Genomic DNA, 17536 nt, shown 5'->3' with positions numbered 1-17536 from the left:
CTGGAATATTAAACACAACTTTATCTTATCTTTATGTTCCAGGGTATTTTTTTCCTGCCACACTGGCAGTGCATGATATTTCCTTGGTCTAATTTTTATTTCATTTTTTGGGCCCATTGGAATGATTAGTTAGGCATCGCTCAATGGACAAATTTTTCCAAAGCACCAAACTGAATTGCAAGAGAAAATGTCTAACATTCTTGAATCATTGTCTAGTACTATGTGCATTAACTGCTGATTTACAGTATAAAAACTTCCATTCTATATTATTTGCTTTTACAGGATTAATCTTTGTTTAATACAGAACAGAACAAAAAATTAAAGTACCTTGTAAATTCTGAGTAGGATTCTCCTCTGCTAACCTTAGCTGCCTTAAAGATAACTTCAGTGTGTAGGCAGTGGAAATAAAAGCACCTGTGAAAAAATAGCCCTGCTGTCTATCTCAGATACATGCCTTACAAAGGTGAGTCTTTTCTCAGGATATGCTGGTCCTTCTATACTGACTTGAGAAGGAACTATATGTCTAGATTGGTAATTTTTAAATGGTGGGATTTGTTGGATTCCACCATTATTATCAACCTCTTTGTAACCCATTTGTCAAAGCCTGGAGACCTTTTTTCAAAGTCCGAAAATAATATCATACCTTTAGATAATTGTTTCTGTGAAGTGTTATCTGTTTTAATAATCTGTTGGGTGTGACATTTGACACAATGTATTATTAGTCTAATGACTTCTAAGGAAAATTTAAAATGTTGTTTATAATAATGTTGCTTAAAGATGCTTGTAGGAAAGTTAGAGGTTTGATACTTAATGTAATCCTGCAGTTAATTATTTGTTGTGAGAGAAAGGAAATAAGGCACAGATTAATCCAAAACTAAAGAATTTGGGGAGGGAATCTTACTTAAATTTGATGGTGAAAAAAATCCTCATTATTTTGGTGTTTGAATGGCAGTGCACTAATCCCATCAGTCGAGCTACTTCTTCAAGTAGAATTGAATATCTAACTTAAGGACATGAAGACATGATGACTGAAGGTGACTACAGTTCTGTTGAAAGTGTCTTCACTGCCAACTGATATATTTTCAAACCATAAGTTTTCCATTGAAAAAATATAAGTAATTGTAACACGTTTATTTTTTGACAGAAAAAAACATTCCTCTGTCTTCTGTTTTGAGGTATGTGATGTGTTTCTGTGTTAGAATTTTCTCACATACCAGAAAATGAGAATTAAAAATACTTTTTAACTAAAAATGTTCAGAAGACATGACAGTTTAATTATCTCCCACTAAATTCTTCACTCCTCTTTTTCTTTCTTTTTAAGCAGCCTTGTTCTTTAGTGATACATAGTCATGTGATACCAACTAGAATTCTTGTATATACTCCTGAAAATATATGTATGTAATGAGCACTGCATCTCTGCTGAGGAACATTCAGTCTGTCCATCACTTCTCATCTTTCCTGTAACAAGGCAGGGAGTTAAAAATGCTTACTTCCACAGCCTTTCTGTAGTTATACTAATAAGAACCAAGAGTCACATTTCATTTGCTGTGTCTTATTACTTCTATTTGCTTATAGCTCTTATAATAAGTGTCCTGTTATACTTTTCATATATATGTATATATGTGTCTCAAGAACTTCAGGAAGTGAGCATTATTATTACCCTGTTTTCCATTTAGAATAGGATGTCCAGCTTCAGCCAGCAATCCCACTTTAAAGCTGATGTTAAGTCTCAGCATTTCTATGTCAGTTTTTATCCTCTGTTATAATTCCTTCTAGGAGTGACAAATTCTGTTCTTTCTCTTTGCTTCCTGGGTACAATAGTACCTTGGCTGCTAGTGAGCCAGCTCAACCCCTATTTATCCTTTCCTGACATGCACAAGTGACCTTTGACATAATGGAAACTCAACTTGGGACTAGCTCTGCTTCCAAATGGAAAACTGCTGATATGACACGTTCATACTGAAGACCTGCCTCTGCCAAGTTGTAAAGGCCCTTGGATATCAGGAAGTAGATGATGGAGGTCTGGCCAATCTGCCACTCCTAGCCTCTTCTTTGGAGTGTTATGCTAGAAGCTTTGTGAGCTCTTTTAAGCTGTCTTTGCCCACTGAAGTTCCTGGTCACTTAGAGGAGTGGATTTAGACAGAACATACCCAGGAAATATCCCTGTCTGGTGAACACTTTTTGCCATGTTAGAGGTTTTCTCCTATTTTTGGCCATGTGATTTCATTTTCTTGTGTCACAGCTTCTCTCTAACCATGCAGACATATTTTAAAAAGGCAGTGGTGGCCTGGGATAAGAGAAAAAGAAGAGTTCTGTCTTTGTACTTTTACAGGTCACAAATATATAAAACTCAAGGCTGATGCTGTAATTTATTTTGCGACTTTCATTGTAGGTTTTGTATCCTCTACCTGTATAAAACCGGTAAAATAAAAAAAGGGAAATTGCTTTTATTCTTCTTAGCCTTACAGTGTCAACTGGGTATTTCTACTAGGTGTAAATACACTGGTTATATTGCCAATCCTACAGAAGAAGCTATGATAAGATATTGCAAATAATTCTGCTTCCTTACTCTTAGGTGATGTTAATGGAATTAACCAGTACAACATTGATGCATATTTACGAGAATAAGTCAGTTGAAAGGAAGTGATTGTTGGACACCCAGAACATGTTTTACCATAAGGAACTTGAATTATTTATTAATTTGTTTGTTTGTCAGGAATTTTAGCATATCTCTCAATGCCTTATGTATTGTAGATTGTAATGTGTTTTAGAGTAATATAGCAAGTCTAAAATAGAAAAATATTACTAATACAGTTCAAAGTTCTTAAGTTTTAGTAAAGTTCATGCTGCAGCATGGGTGGTTTAATCTTGTTATAGCACAAATCTTAAATAATTTGGCAAGTACTTAACATATCAGCTGTTAAGAAAGTTTTGGGCTTTTTTAGTGCTTAAAGACTTATAATGATCTGAGATTTTGTGAACAAGTTTCTGCCTCCTGGCACACACAGTATTACTAACTTCTAGCAGGTGTGTTTTATTATCAACTCTGTTCAAGGCTGAATTGAATTATAGGAAACAAATGCTACCTAGAGAAATAGTTTTATTATCTCTATAAAGCTAATAAATCGGGGTTCCAAATCCTTTGGCAGAGATAGTTTTATGCATATACTTAATCCTTTGGTGTTTTGTATAAATTGGCAAAGGAATGTTGAATCCTGCTTATCTCTTTAGGATGGATTCCATTAAAATGACACAATTCTGTGATATTATCAATAGCTGTTGAGATGAAAATACTACTGATTCCCTTGGTTGCCATTTCATTTGCTGAACACTTGGAATTTTACAATCATTTTATTTATTCAGATAACTTAAAATTGTATTCAGCAATCTTCATTGGTCTGTCATTGTTAAGAGAAGGAAATTTCACCTTATTTGAACATAGCATTGATTCACAAAATTTTTACTCCTGCTTAGTGGAATATAGATCATACCTTGTGATGAGGACTCTCTTTTTGGTCAGATACTTTCATTCTGTTCTGCTGCCCGGCTCAGGTCCTTGCTCTGTGTTTTTGGAAGATTAAAAGCTATGCAGATGAGTGTGAGCACCACTTCCCCTACTGCAAGAATCCTGTTCCATGAAACAAAACATGTTCAGTGCTGTAGTCAGCAACCTTCTTGAACACAGCACATCTGAAATGACAATACATGAGTAAGGCCTGGACCTCCTGCCTGAGCTTACTGTTGGGCCATGGCAGCAGCGTTTGTGGAATTTTTTAACAGATTGCTAACAGAAATAATAATTTACTCCCACTGAGTTAGATCTTGATTGAACTGTCTTCAGTCTCCACAAACTGATTTGAACAAGCCTGGTTTCTGTTTTTAAATCAGATAGCCTAAGAATAAAATTTATTCTGTAGTACTATTTAACTTTAAGTATGTAGATTCTGGTTCTCAGCTGATGTAAGAGAAAATAGGGCTATTACCCCCCATTTTTTTCAAGAACTTATAAAAATCTGGCCAGTAATTTTATGATATCTGGCCAGTGTTTTAAGTTTTCTTTTAGAGACTAGACTTGCATGTTTGAACTGCTTTTTCAAATAAAAATGTGCATTCCAGTCTCATCTCTTCCCTTGAATAGTGCAAAGGAATGTGTCAAAGTGTTTTGTGTGTCTGTATGTGTACATGGTCACATACATATGTGTATCTGTGTGCATGGAAAAATATTTTTATATATATACATTATATTAAAAAGGAGACAATTGTAAAACATTTTAAAAATCGTATATTCAGCTGGATTTTTTAACTGTGTAAAACATTTATATTTTGATGTTTTATGGTATCTTGGAGACAAGGGTTTCCATAGTGGTTTTCCTTCCTAAGTTTACTTGTTCTCCAATAAAACCATCAAGTTTCAGGTTCTTGTTCTTATTAGATTAGAATCAGTGAAAGTTTCAACAAATCAAAACTTCACTTAAGCAAATCATGTTTGAAGTGTCTGTGCAGTCCAAAGACTGCAGGGACAGATGGAATATCTCCAGTTTTGTTCTCTGTCACTACATTTCCAAGAAGAGTATGTATATATCTGTCATATCGGGGTCTATAGCAGATAGATAGCTAAAGAAACCCCTTCTTCACCCCTCAAATAGATAAATAAGTAATTAAATACTATAATTGCTAAGGAGCCTGCATATCCTCTACATTCTGGTTTTATTTCATAGCAAGGGTTTTTTTAATAAAAGGCTTTCTCCTCTCTAGTTAATTGAGGCTAGAATATTTGCTACAGTCTGCATTTATATAGAATAGTTGTCTGTCATTTTATCTAAAATAGATCTGTTTGTGGCAGGATGCATTCTTACTACAGCTTCAGCTTGCTAATCAACCTTGGATATTGCTGAGTGACACAGAAAGTGAAGGAGTGGAAGCTGACCAAGACAAATGTAAGTATATTTGTTAGGATCAGATAGTATGTAAAAACCCCTCAAACTTAACTTCTCTTTTCCATATCTTCAAATGCTGTGGAGATGTCGTGCCTGCTCAGAGCAATTTTTCTCAAAAGTGCCAGTTACTCATTTGTCTTAGGGCTGAACTTTGTAGGATTGATTTACCAAAGCTTTCCTATAGTCACCTAAAAATGACAAAATGATCACAGACCACAGTTTACTTAAGCTAAGTGAAACAATTTCTCCTGATGTGTTAAAGTAGCTGTTCCAGAAGTAACATGAAGTTGAAATAGATACTCTGTTTAATAAATATATATTCACCAGCTTAAAGAAACAATGTAAAAACCCTCTGCTCTGAAAAGTAGAGCCTCCCTCCTTAGGCCTGTAACTCCATTATTTCTATTTTACCTGTATTCTTTTTAATTCATCTGTATAGAAAAAAGAAAAGTTCTTAATCATACAAGTAATCCTTAATATCTTACACTCTTTAAGCATTTGCCTGATCATGCAAGTGAAGGTCAGCAGGATCACAACCTAAATGACAGAACAAGTAACAACAAGTAACAGGCTATAAAGTGCAATATGTTCAAACTGTGGCAAGTTCTCTCTGCCTACAAGGTACTTGTAAATAATCTTACTGAAAACATTAACTGTTTCACATATTATTTTTTAATTCACAGTAGTTTTGTGATCTGCAAAGGTGAATATGCAAACTGTTTCCTAACATATTTTAGGTGATATACTTGAAAAGAACATATGATTTAATCAGCATGTTTAGAAAACTCAATACATTCAACTAAAACTGGTTTAAATATGATAGTTAACATATGAAAAAGGCAAATTCTTCACAGAATGGAATAGTTCTGTAAGGGATTAATGATTAATAATAATCATGCCAGATAAGCAGAATGTATTTTTAAATTATGCCACTTTAAAAATATATACTATATATGATATATACTCATATATCAGTTTCACAGATTCATACATAGCCCAGAGTTTGACTGGGAAATTTAGATTTACACAATGGGATACTGAAGAGCATGTCCCAGGTTTCTTGAATACACAGTGTTAAAATGAGGCTCTGTGTGTCCAGCTGATTTTAGTCCAAAGCCAGTAAGTCCAGTTTGACTTGCAGCTGAGCCTTTCAGTTATCTTTGGGCTGAAGCTCACCTTAGGTGGCCCAAGGTAGACTCTGGTACCTGCCTTTTCTGTTCATGCAATTTTTCCTTGGTATTTTCTGTAATGAATTTACAATCCCACAAACATTGGTAGGACTGGCTGTGCACACACAAACTGGTGCCAATTATGTGATCAGGGAGACAGGTGCTTCAGGACATATCAGATACACAACGTGGTTCTTTTATAGCTCCTATACTTGAATTGCGTGAATGTGAGGACTTCTGAGCACCCAAGATCCTGCACTGTCATATTCCAAGAATCCTGGTAGGTCATTGTCACTGCCCAGTGTAACAAAGTGGTGAATTATAGATAAAAGTTTCAGTCCCACAATCAAATCATTAGAGATGATAGTTGCTTAACTAATAACAATTGTTTTTGCTGGATCTGATGGCACTGAGAAGAGAGAAGGGAAAGAAGGTAAGCTATAGTTTCTAACCAGAAGTTAAAGAATGCAGTTAAGGACATCATCCAAATGCCTCTTGAATGAACAGTGACAGACTTCGGGTATAGACCACCTCCCTAGGAAGCCTGTTTTAGTGTTTCACCCCCTCCCAGTAAATAAATGCTTCCTAATGTTCAATCTGAACCTCCCCTGGCAGAGCTTTGAGCCATTGCCATGTGTTCTGTCACTGGATAGCAGGAAGAGATTAGCACCTCCCTCTCCACTTCCTCTTTTCAGGAAGCTGTGAAGAGCAGTGAAGTCACCCCTGAGCCTCCTTTTCTCCAAACTAAACAAGCCCAAAGTCCTTAGCCACACCTCATAGGTAATTCCTTCCAGCCCTTTCTCCAGCTTTGTTGCCCTCCTCTGGAAACATTCAAGGACCTTCACATCTTAAATTGTGGGGCCCAGAACTGCACACAGTGTTTCAAGTGAGGCTACACCAATACTGAACACAGCAGAATAATCACCTCTTTTGAGTGGCTCATGATGCTGTGTTTGATGGACTCCAGGAAAGGGTTTGCCCTCTTGGCTTCAGGACACACTGCCAACTCCTACCAAGCCTGCTGCTGACCAGCATCCCCAGATCCCTTTCTGCAGGGATGCTCTCCAGCAACTCCTCTCCCAGTTTATACTTGTGCATGCCATTAATCTGTCCCAGGTGCAGAATCTGGTATTTCAGCTTGTTAAACTTCATGCTATTAATCACTGGCCAATGCTCCAATCTATTTAGATCCCTCTGCAAGGCCTCTTGTCCCTCAAGAGAGTCAGCAGCACCTCCCAGCTTGGTATCATCAGCAAACTTGGTAATGGTGCATTCAACTCCTGCCTGCAGGTTGTTGATAAATGTATTGAACAGAACTGGCCCTAAAATTGAGCCCTGAGGAATGCCACTGGTGACCAGTCACCAGCCAGATGTAGCCCCGTTCACTACAACCCTTTGAGCTCTGCCCTTCAGCCAGTTCTTCACCCAGCACACCGTGAATCCCCCCATCCCACATCTGGACAAGTTGTCTGGAAGGATGCTGTGAGGGACAGTATCAGAAGCCTTACTAAAATCCAGAAAAACTGCATCCACCAACTTTCATTCATCCACTGGGTGAGTGACCTTTTCATAGAAGGATATCAAATTAGTTGAACAGGACTTTCCCTTTGTGAACCCCTGTTGACTCCAGTTAACTGCAGTGTAATTAACTCATGCACCCTCTATAGGAGGTCACTGTTTCTACTAATATAACTAAAGGAATAGAACAAAAATCCTTTATCAAAGTAATACTTTCTGTATCTGAAATCTAATAGTGATGACTGTTATTAAAAATAAGTGTGTTATCATCCCCATTTGAGATTATGTGCTAGTGTCATGGGCAAGAAAGTGCAGAACTGACACCACTGACAAAGGAGAGGCTGCAAATTCCTGGTTGTAAAGTGGAGTCAGTAAGGGGCTTGACGTACTTGGTGATGCCAGTGCTTGTAGGTAGAGCAGCTGGCAAGATTACACATAATTTTTCACCCTAAGGTAATAAATCTGTGTGAATGTTGTGTGTGTGATTTAGTGTTGAAAGGGCCCAGGAGTTCATAATTTGTGAGTTCGAACAGAAGAGCTGCAAAATTAATCTTTGCAATAGCAACACCTGTTCTTTGACTCAGCTTTTAATAAATTGGATGCAGTTATTATTTATCACATTCTTTGATTATTTTGAGATAATAGCAGCCAGGTGTAAAACTAGTTTTTGGTAGTGGGAAAACTAACAATTCAAAAAGAAAAGCTGTTTGGGTCACCTTGAGTTCTTATAAATTAATACCTTCTGGTTAGTGTTCTGCAAGAAAAAGAATGAAAAATGAGGGGGGAACAGTTTCAAATGTATTCAGATGTAAGAGTTTAGAGAGGCTATTTTCAAAGCAAGTGATAACTGAGCAGAACTGGGTCGCTTTGGCATCTCAACATGTCCCGACGAACATCATTTGCAAAATAGATACAACAGTGCATATCTTGTCTTATGGAAATGAGATCTACGTTCTCAGTTCTTGTAAATCAAACTTTACATTTTAAATCCTCCAGGCTCTTTGACAGCATTTTAAATATTTATCGTTATCAGCATGATCCAGTGATAACTGAAAGTCAATAATTTTTAAACCTGCATACCAGTTATAACAAAATTGGAGTTGGCAAAAATAATTTTATTCTCTGTGGGATACTGATGCACAGAAACAGAAGAGCTGCATCTACAACCACCAGAGCATGTCTTAGCCAACTTTCATGAGAAGAAATTTGGCCTTTCTGGAGACTGTCAAGAGTCAACTTGTATTTCCCTTTAAAACAAGTCCTACAAATATTGCTGATTGGAAATTTTTAAAGCATCACTAACTTCCAAGAACCTTGAAAAGACAAAGACAGTCTTTTGGTGTAATTTGACCTACTGTCTGTAGTCTTGGCAAGGGTTTGCTGCCCAAAAGCATAAGTCTGCTTTCTTGGTGCCTAACTCAAGAAGTTACCACACAGCAGATTTCCCCAGGTCCCACAGCCTTGGATGTAAAGTATCCCTCCCTCCAGTCAGTCCATTGAGCAGATGTACGTGATAGGTGAATAACTCAGATCCTTGAAAAACTTGCTACTCAGTTAATCCATATTAAATACATATATAATCATAGAATGTTGAAGGTTGGAAGGGACCTTAAAAATTGCATGTGTATATAACATTCCTTTGTGCTAATCCACTTAAGGCATGTCATTTTCTGTGGTCAATGGCACACAAAGTCATGTGGCTACTACCACTTCACTCCAATTTCAACTTGCCAACAAGAGCACTAGATGCTCATTTCCAGCTCAGCTGATCTGGGACAAGGCTTGAACCCTCACCAGCATAAATTTAAATGTTTTGTGGCTATACATCAGCAAATTCTTTTCTAAGGTTCACAGTGAAAAGTCTACTGCTGATAAATCAATGAATGGTTGGGAAAAAGTGTGATTTCCACTTCAGTCATTCTGCACTGGTCTTGAAACTCTGCAGTCAAAGACACTCTGCTGATGACTTCAACAGGTATCGAATAAAACATTCACTTTCCCATTCTGCACAAATGTCCACCTAGCAGAAAGACAGGGTTTTTTTGCAGAATGAAGAAATTCAGACTGTGTTCCAGTAAATTTCCAAACCATGCAGTATTTGTCCATGGGTAAATTCCTTACACTGAGCAAATTCACATGCCTTAACAGTCAGTTTTTCTTAATTATGAAAGTAAGTGTTCCTAAGATTTGGAAAAATGCTTAATCGGAGTTAACAATAACGAGGACTTTACTGCTGTAGTATGTTTTTGCTGTGAAAGTTTGCTTTTGCTAGAGTCAGGTGATATGCAGTATGAATAACAATGACAGAATCAGGCTTAGAGTAGCAACTTGATTGCCATCTTTATGACATTCCATTCCATTTCTGTCAGTCAAATTCAGCTATTTATATTTGTGTTCTGCTCTGATGGAATATAGCTGTACTAGAAACATCTCTTGCAGTGGGTTTGAGTTTAGGATAATGCTAGATGTGGTTTCTCTGGGGAGTAAGGTAGTTATGAGGCATGGCTCAAACATATTAGTCAATTATGTGTCTGGTTACTAAGAACATAATTGTTGTGTTTGGAATTTTTTCTCAGTGAATAATAAATTCACTTTTTTTGTCCAGAAGGGAGTCTTTCCCAAAAGTGAATTTCTGGGAGACTTTAATTCCAGATTCAAGAATCTTCTGAAGAAATGTATAGGTATCTTTCTTTAGTATTTCAAGAGTGGTAATACAAACTGGAGTAAAAAAAAGTCATATCTTGCCATTCCACTTACCCTTTCCAAGGGTGTCATAAAGCTTTTGTCTACTTGGAGTATGAGTTATTTTGCAAATTTCTTCAGCATGCACTTATGTATGTTAAAGAAGATACGTTGCCTCTCATTCTGCCTGCCAGTGGCTTGGCTAGGTATTTAGCTTGAGACAGTTCTATGTGTACTTCAGAAATGGGATACCAGAAAGGATTGTGCTCCTGTAAACAGAATTTATCCTATTGGATGGTCTTGGCTGGATGTCTTCTAACACCCATGGCTGAAGCTGCAACATTTCATATAACTGCTCTTTGAGTCTGAAAATAAACAAAACCAATCTTCTAGCATGGAAACCTGCCTGCTTGGATTTAATTATTTGTAGATAGTGAAAAAAGATTAGAGATTGACATTATTTCTACCAGAAGTCAAATGGCTGTTGGAAAGGCTAGGGAAAGTTGGAATTAGACTTAAGTTTCCTATTTTTTGAATGGATGTGCTTAAATCCAAAGCTGTCATTATCTTCTTATACTATTAGGGCTTTAGCACATGTCACTTTATTTATACTAAGTAATTTTTGGTTTTATTTTGGAAAAGTTCACATTGGACTAAATATTTGGGAGGAGGAGGGAATTTTCCATTGGAGTGAGGAAAAAATAATTCTCAAAATCTGTTTCAGTGCAAAAAGCTTTTTCAGTACAACTTCCAAACCTACAGGTATCTTTTTCTACAACTTGCATTATTATGCTAAACTTGGACTCCTAAAGACATTTAATGTAATAAAAAATGACACTGTAATTTAAAAAATGGCATAGAGAATTATCAGGGCACACATTAGGTAAATTAAAAGCTGGCTCAATGAGGAACCAAAAACTAGAGTTTCTAATGGGAAGATGTAGATGAATCGGGCTCATTAGGTTCTGATAGGTCTGGATAATTGTTGGGAAGGACAAGTCGAAGTTATTAAATGATATTAATCCCCTGATATAATGGCCAAATTCCAGTAAAATGCACTTTATTATAACCAGATGAAGTATATTTGAAGGAAATGAAATATATCTGGCACCAGAGAAACATATCTGTCTCTGCTACAGAATAATGGGGCTTTATCCTGGAAAGCAGTGACCTAATGGATTTAGGATGATCATAGAAGATCATCTCAGTGTGAGCTCTCAGCATAATGCTGTCACAAAGAAGGGTATTCCATTTCTTGAACACTTAAAAAGCTAAGGAACAAAGTAATTATTTCACATCATATCAGTAAAACACTGTGGGTTTGGTGTCTTGCCATTAAGACAGATTGGAATTACTTGAGAGATTTCAGAGGATGATTAAAAATGACCCAGGCTTTGGGAAACCCTGTTAGGAGTTTGCCTCACATAAAGGCATTCAGCCAGGAACCTCAGAGATGACTTGGTATCTGTAGGTAGACATTTAAATAAAAAAGATTCGACTCATCAAACTGTGACGAAGGAAATTAAATCCTCTGTCCTAGCAACCAGGAGCCTTAAGCATTGTAAGCAAAAGTTAAGGGAGGCAATGAACTTGAAGCCATTAAAACTAGGTGATTGGGCTTTCTAAATGACAAATTATAGATAATCCAGGGGAAGATTCTGTGGGCTCTGTTCAAGTGTATGGGAGGTCAAGCAAGATGGCTGCATTTCTGTGATTTTTATTCTAAGATTTATTTTAGTGATTTTAAACAGCAAAACTCCCCCTACCCAGTTGTTTTTATTATCATAACTTAGTCCCTGGGATATAAAAATCAATTATTTGAGAAGGCAGGGTGCCTCTGGGTAAAGTAATGGCAGTCCTTAGTGATTCAAAAATATACACCTGGGAAATATGAGATATGAAAATTTGGATTAATACTGACCATAACAAAGATACTGGTGAAATACAGTTAAACTTTACTGTGCTCTAGATAGTAGTAGAGGTCAGTAGATTTCAGAGCACAAATATGTTTGTGCTAATTTTATCTGTATTAAAAGTCAACAGATGTAATAGCAATGATAAATATTTTGCTTTTAAAATATTCTGGTGTTTTTAACTCAAAAAACATTTGCAACTGGAGTTCTAAGCTTTTTTGAAATTCCACAGAGTTCTATGTCTTCTATAAACCACTCTGGGTAGATATACGTAGAAGTTCAACAGACAGTCATCCTTGCTCATCACTAAAAAAACTGTACTAAGCTTTATTAGAATTTTTTCAAAACTAAGAATGTAAATATATATTTATTTACATATGTCACAATAAAAATACTCCACTGGCAGTATAGTGAAACAACAGGCTCTAAATATTGATACAAAAACTTTTATTTGAAACACAAATTATAGTGTATGTGTTGAAAGACAGGTTGTTTAGTATTGTGCTGTTAAAAGATCAGTCTAAAGGACATAATAAAAAATAATAAACTTTTAGGAAAGTAAAACGCTTCTCTAATATTAAAGAATTTCATTGAATAAATAAACTAAATCTTTTACTGACTAATCACTGACAAGCAGTTAACCAGCTCACCATTGTAGCAAAGAAATTTCTTACCATTATAGCAAAGAAATGTAACTTTTTATTGAGAATGCAGCCTAATTTATTGCATATTGATGAAGAAACTTTAACTAAACACTTGATTTGGCTTTGATACTTTTCACTCAATTTGTTCGAATGCAAATAACTCCATGAAGTGCAAGACCCAGGGTACAGCAAGCAGGGAGTAAATCCTTTTGCATCAAATAAGGCCTTGAAAGTCTTTTGGCTCCATAACTGACTGATGCAGCAGAAGAGCCAGATTGTGGCAGAAAACAGAAAAAGTATGGAATGCTTGACTATAATTCTGGGGTGTAAAAATGACCAGGAAGTGAAGCATCTATGAAAGAAATCTGTTTTCTCTATTTTGCCCAGTATTCTCCAAGCTCCTTATCATCCTATTGATGTCAACGTGTTTCACAAGGCAAGAATTTATTCTAAGTCGAAAGTGTAGAAATTCCTCTTTATCATGAGAGGAAGGATTTCAAATTCAAGTAAGAAAAGCTCTGTAATGGAAAAAGTTAAGATTTTGTGACTGTTCTTGACCCTGTCAGAGGGAAAAATCCATGAATTTGGAGATTGGAGGAGAGGGCGAAGAGAGGAGGGTTGATTCTTCATATGTGACTTCTGTTCATTTTGTTTAAATCTTGTTTGGCAATGCATAGTGCCAGTGTGAGTGTTACAGCAAGATCTGGGCAAAGCTTATTTTCTCTGTGTCTTATTTCCCTGATCTCTGAAGTGGAATGATAAAACGTGATAACTGACAGGAGAGCTATGAAAAATCACCAGTTACTGTTCCTAAAATGTGTCGTGAGTCTCGTCCCCAGTTCTAATATCTGTCTGTATTTCTTTCTGCTGTGATTTCACTAAATTTAAAATGGTTGTAGTTTTTAAGTTGTCTTCCCCCAGTCAGTCAGTGGTGGCTTCCGGCTTATATTAAGTGCTTTTAAAACTACTGTTATTTCCTTTTACATTGGGGAAATCAGCATGTCAGAGTATGACTCATCTCACCTACCTTCAGCTGTATAACACTGAGAGAGTCTAGTCCAAGCTGTTTGTTCTCTGAAGTAAAGAGAGAAAAAAGGCACCTCAGAGGACAGCTAGAGATCTGTCTTACTGGGGAGCTGAGATGGGTGCACTGAATCCTATCACCTCTTTAGGCTGCCCTTCAACTCTTGCATCTCTCCTTTGGTGTTTTTCTGTCTCATGACAGCTGAAAGTTGATTTGATCTTGCTAATATATTTTCTCAGTCAGGAATTCCATAATGGATATGAGGTAGCATGCAATATATTTTCTGGCTGGCATTCCATTTCCTTCTGCAGTTAGGAGGGCCAGTCCTTGGATTTTCTATGGGTAACAATCACAAGAAGAATCTGCAAATGAAGCAGGCTTACATTTATTTGCACATCTTTACTCCACCGTAAGACAAGTTTGTTACTTAAGGATCAAACTGTGACAGAGCTTGAATATCTGCTAAATGAAACACCTCCAAGGAAAACAGTTGTTAAGCACTAGGTATAAATGGCTCCAAAAAAATCGTATCAATTTAATAAAGGATAAGAACTGTTCATAAGGTTTCCTGGGCTTTATTTCTTGTTGGTTTTGTTATTGTTGCTGTTGTTGCAGAGATTTTCATGTTATGTACCTTTCTTTGTTGAATATGAGTACAATATCACATATAAAGTCCAGGCTTCGTCACCTGACAAAGTGAAATTTCTTTCAATTGTATTTACTTAATTAGCTGGAGATAATGGGAATAAGTTTTTCCTGCCAAATTTGTTTAATCTCCTGAGGAGGGCTTGCCTATTTATATGTTCAAAAGCAGTGAATAAAGGTGAAGCTGCTGTGCCTGATTTCCTTCAGTGTTAAAAAAGGCAAGGTGAAGGTAAAATACAGACCTTTATGCATTCAGCTATGTAATTAAATGTGGTTGTGGTGTTTATTTCCAGTTTATAACCCTGATTCTGTAACTTAATTTATGCAATAGATCCAGTTACAGCATTACATCTTTTACAAACACAGGAGGGGGCAGGTTGTGTTACAGTCAGCAACATTTGCAAAACAATCCATTTCAATATGCATATGTAAATATTTGTAAAAGCTAAATTTCCATTTTGCTTCAGGGAAGTTTTTCAACCTGAACATAACCAGAAATTAAAACATCGCTATCTCAGCTTATCCGATTCATCACAGTTGCATATTATGTTCAATGCTTTTTAAAAGAAGGGTTATTTTTGCAATCTATTACTGGTATTGAAAAAGAACCAGCAGAAAAAAAACCTTCAAAACACTGAATAATTGGAACAAATAATATAACTAAAGAAGCTGTTATTTACTTCTGAATATTTTAGAAATAAAAAAGAATTGAGGTCCATCAACATACTGATCCATCTTGCTTATTTAACTGTGAATTTAGCATAATGGAGAACTTTTACAAAATTTGAACACAATGAAGGATTAATTTTCCCTTTTATCCTATTTTTGTGTACATTACATTTTAGCCCTAGTTTCTGTGTTTTTCTGTTTGATTTCACAGGTTTGTGAAATCAGTGGGATTATTGAAGAACAGTTTAATTAAAACAAAATTATGATCAAAACTACACCTGAAAATTTACTTTAGTTTATACATATTGATTTTAATTGAAGTTATTTTTCTAGTGTCAGCAGTACATGTATAGAAGCGCTCTGATATGTGGATACTGTAATGCTCTGAATCAGAGTATTTACTGTGGTACTGTGGCCTTAGGAAAGAAGGGTAACTGTCACCTTTTAGTTTTTATAAAGTTACTATAATGTTTTGTTTAGTTTATACCCCAGTTATTTTGGATTACCATTTGATAAACTAAACTCTGCCTGACCAAAATAAACTTTGCCTAAAGATTTTATGTATTTTAACTTGTCTAAGGTTTTCTACTCCTTATATTTTTGTAATCTTTACTCTTTTTTAGATTAATAAACATAAAGTATTTGCCTGCATCTGCCAGTATATATGTCCCATTCAGGTCTCACAGAGAACTAGCTGTTCACCTGCAGAGAGAGGTCAGAAGGGGGAGTGAGTGAAAGGGTGTGGGCGTGTGTGTGAGTAGCAGAAACAGGTGCTGCTCATGCCGCATAGCTTTGTATTGAATTTATCCACTTTGATCTCTAAAACAAATAAATACTCTGTTAAAAAATGGAACATAACAATAAGAAACGGCACATGCATGCAAAAATAAAGCACCTAAAGGAATTTCATATATTATGATAAACTGTTGGTTACACGTATGGATTACTGAAACAAATTTGCTGTTTAAAATATCCTAATTGGTGTGTGTTGTGTGCTTGGAACTTTAGAAGATGCTTTTTCACAGACATCAAATGAAGGGATGTGGCAGTTGCATTTACTGATTTCATTTACCTATTAATTCGGTCAAGAGTGTTCTCAATTTTCTTTGTCTTCAGTTATGTATGCTTGGTTCCTGTATCTTAGACAGAATGATATAATAAAATTGCTTGCAACTGTTAAAAAATACAGTATTACAAAACATCTGTTTGTTTAAGAAATAAAAATTAATTTTCTGTCACGAGTGTTTGATAGTGTGAACTTTTTTTTGCTGTCTCACAAACATACCGTGCTCAATACACAGAAGGTGTGTCATCTGTGTTAGTCCTGAGCAAGTAAAATGGAAGGTAGCATTGTGATGAACAAGTACTTGCTATATGTGTCATCACAGTGCAGAGTTCCTATCCATGAAATGAAATACCAAAATCCCAATGAGAATAGTCCCTGTAAGTTCTTTTCAGGAAGGGGCTTCATTAATTTGTCATTAGTAAAGAAAATCTGCTATGCTGTGCATTTGCAATATACTCAAAGACTCATTTGCATAGAGGAGGGCATATCATTGATAGGCAGTATTTAGTCAGTTGTGCTCAGAAAAGCATTCTTGTGAAACTAATATTTCTTCTTCGTGGGTTTTATTCTTCTTTAGTGGCCCACTTTTCATATTTTACCTTGTCAGTACTGAAAAATGTAAAGTAGGTTTGTCTTTTTTTCTTCTTTCAGTTGCTTCACTAAACATCTGTTAAGCTCCATTCTTTCTGCTTCATGTCATTACTGGGTGAAATCATGACCATATTTAATCCCTGAGAAAAATCTCATTGACTTCAGGAGAACCAAGATTGCTCACAACAAGTGAAAAAATTGGAATTTGGCAGCCTCTTAATTCTAGAAGTTCTTGCATGTATAAGAACTTGAAAACAGTTTTGGCTCAGTAGTGCAGAGATATTTGGTTAGGGGCATGTCTGGTTCTATATTTGGATTACATGTGAAGAAATACAAGACAGGCTTTATTCAGGAAGACAGAATATCAATCCTGCTCCTGTCTTCAGATGAAAAAAAGCTTTTCTGTTGCAGATATAGTGGGTACCATCAACACTCGTTACAGTTACGAACAATTTAGCAAATGCCAATTATATGCAAGTATCTCAAAATGTGGTAGGATGGTTTGACTCTTATGTGGTCCTAGTTGTAAAAGCTGTGAAGCTTTGGGCTTCTGAGAGCTTACTGCTTTTGGAAATGGCCAAAACAATGGTATTTTTCTGAATGGTAGAGGATAAAACCATGGAAAATAAGGCTTTATTTTTACACTAAAGCATACAGAAAATCCCATGTGATTTTCTT

At 36.1% G+C, this 17536-nt stretch overlaps 1 long non-coding RNA gene across 1 annotated transcript; it reads left to right on the top strand.

Annotated features, from left to right (window-relative positions):
- The first annotated feature begins 1 nt into the window (after position 1).
- On the top strand, positions 2-16439 carry LOC135412590 (uncharacterized). The gene is made up of 2 exons (XR_010429756.1): positions 2-4937; positions 15413-16439. It is a non-coding gene; the product is annotated as an uncharacterized LOC135412590 (long non-coding RNA).
- Positions 16440-17536: the final 1097 nt, after the last annotated feature.

The sequence above is a fragment of the Pseudopipra pipra genome, chromosome 1, assembly GCF_036250125.1.
Source record: "Pseudopipra pipra isolate bDixPip1 chromosome 1, bDixPip1.hap1, whole genome shotgun sequence".
NCBI classification, from domain to species: domain Eukaryota; kingdom Metazoa; phylum Chordata; class Aves; order Passeriformes; family Pipridae; genus Pseudopipra; species Pseudopipra pipra.
This window is presented reverse-complemented; position numbering and strand designations above follow the sequence as displayed.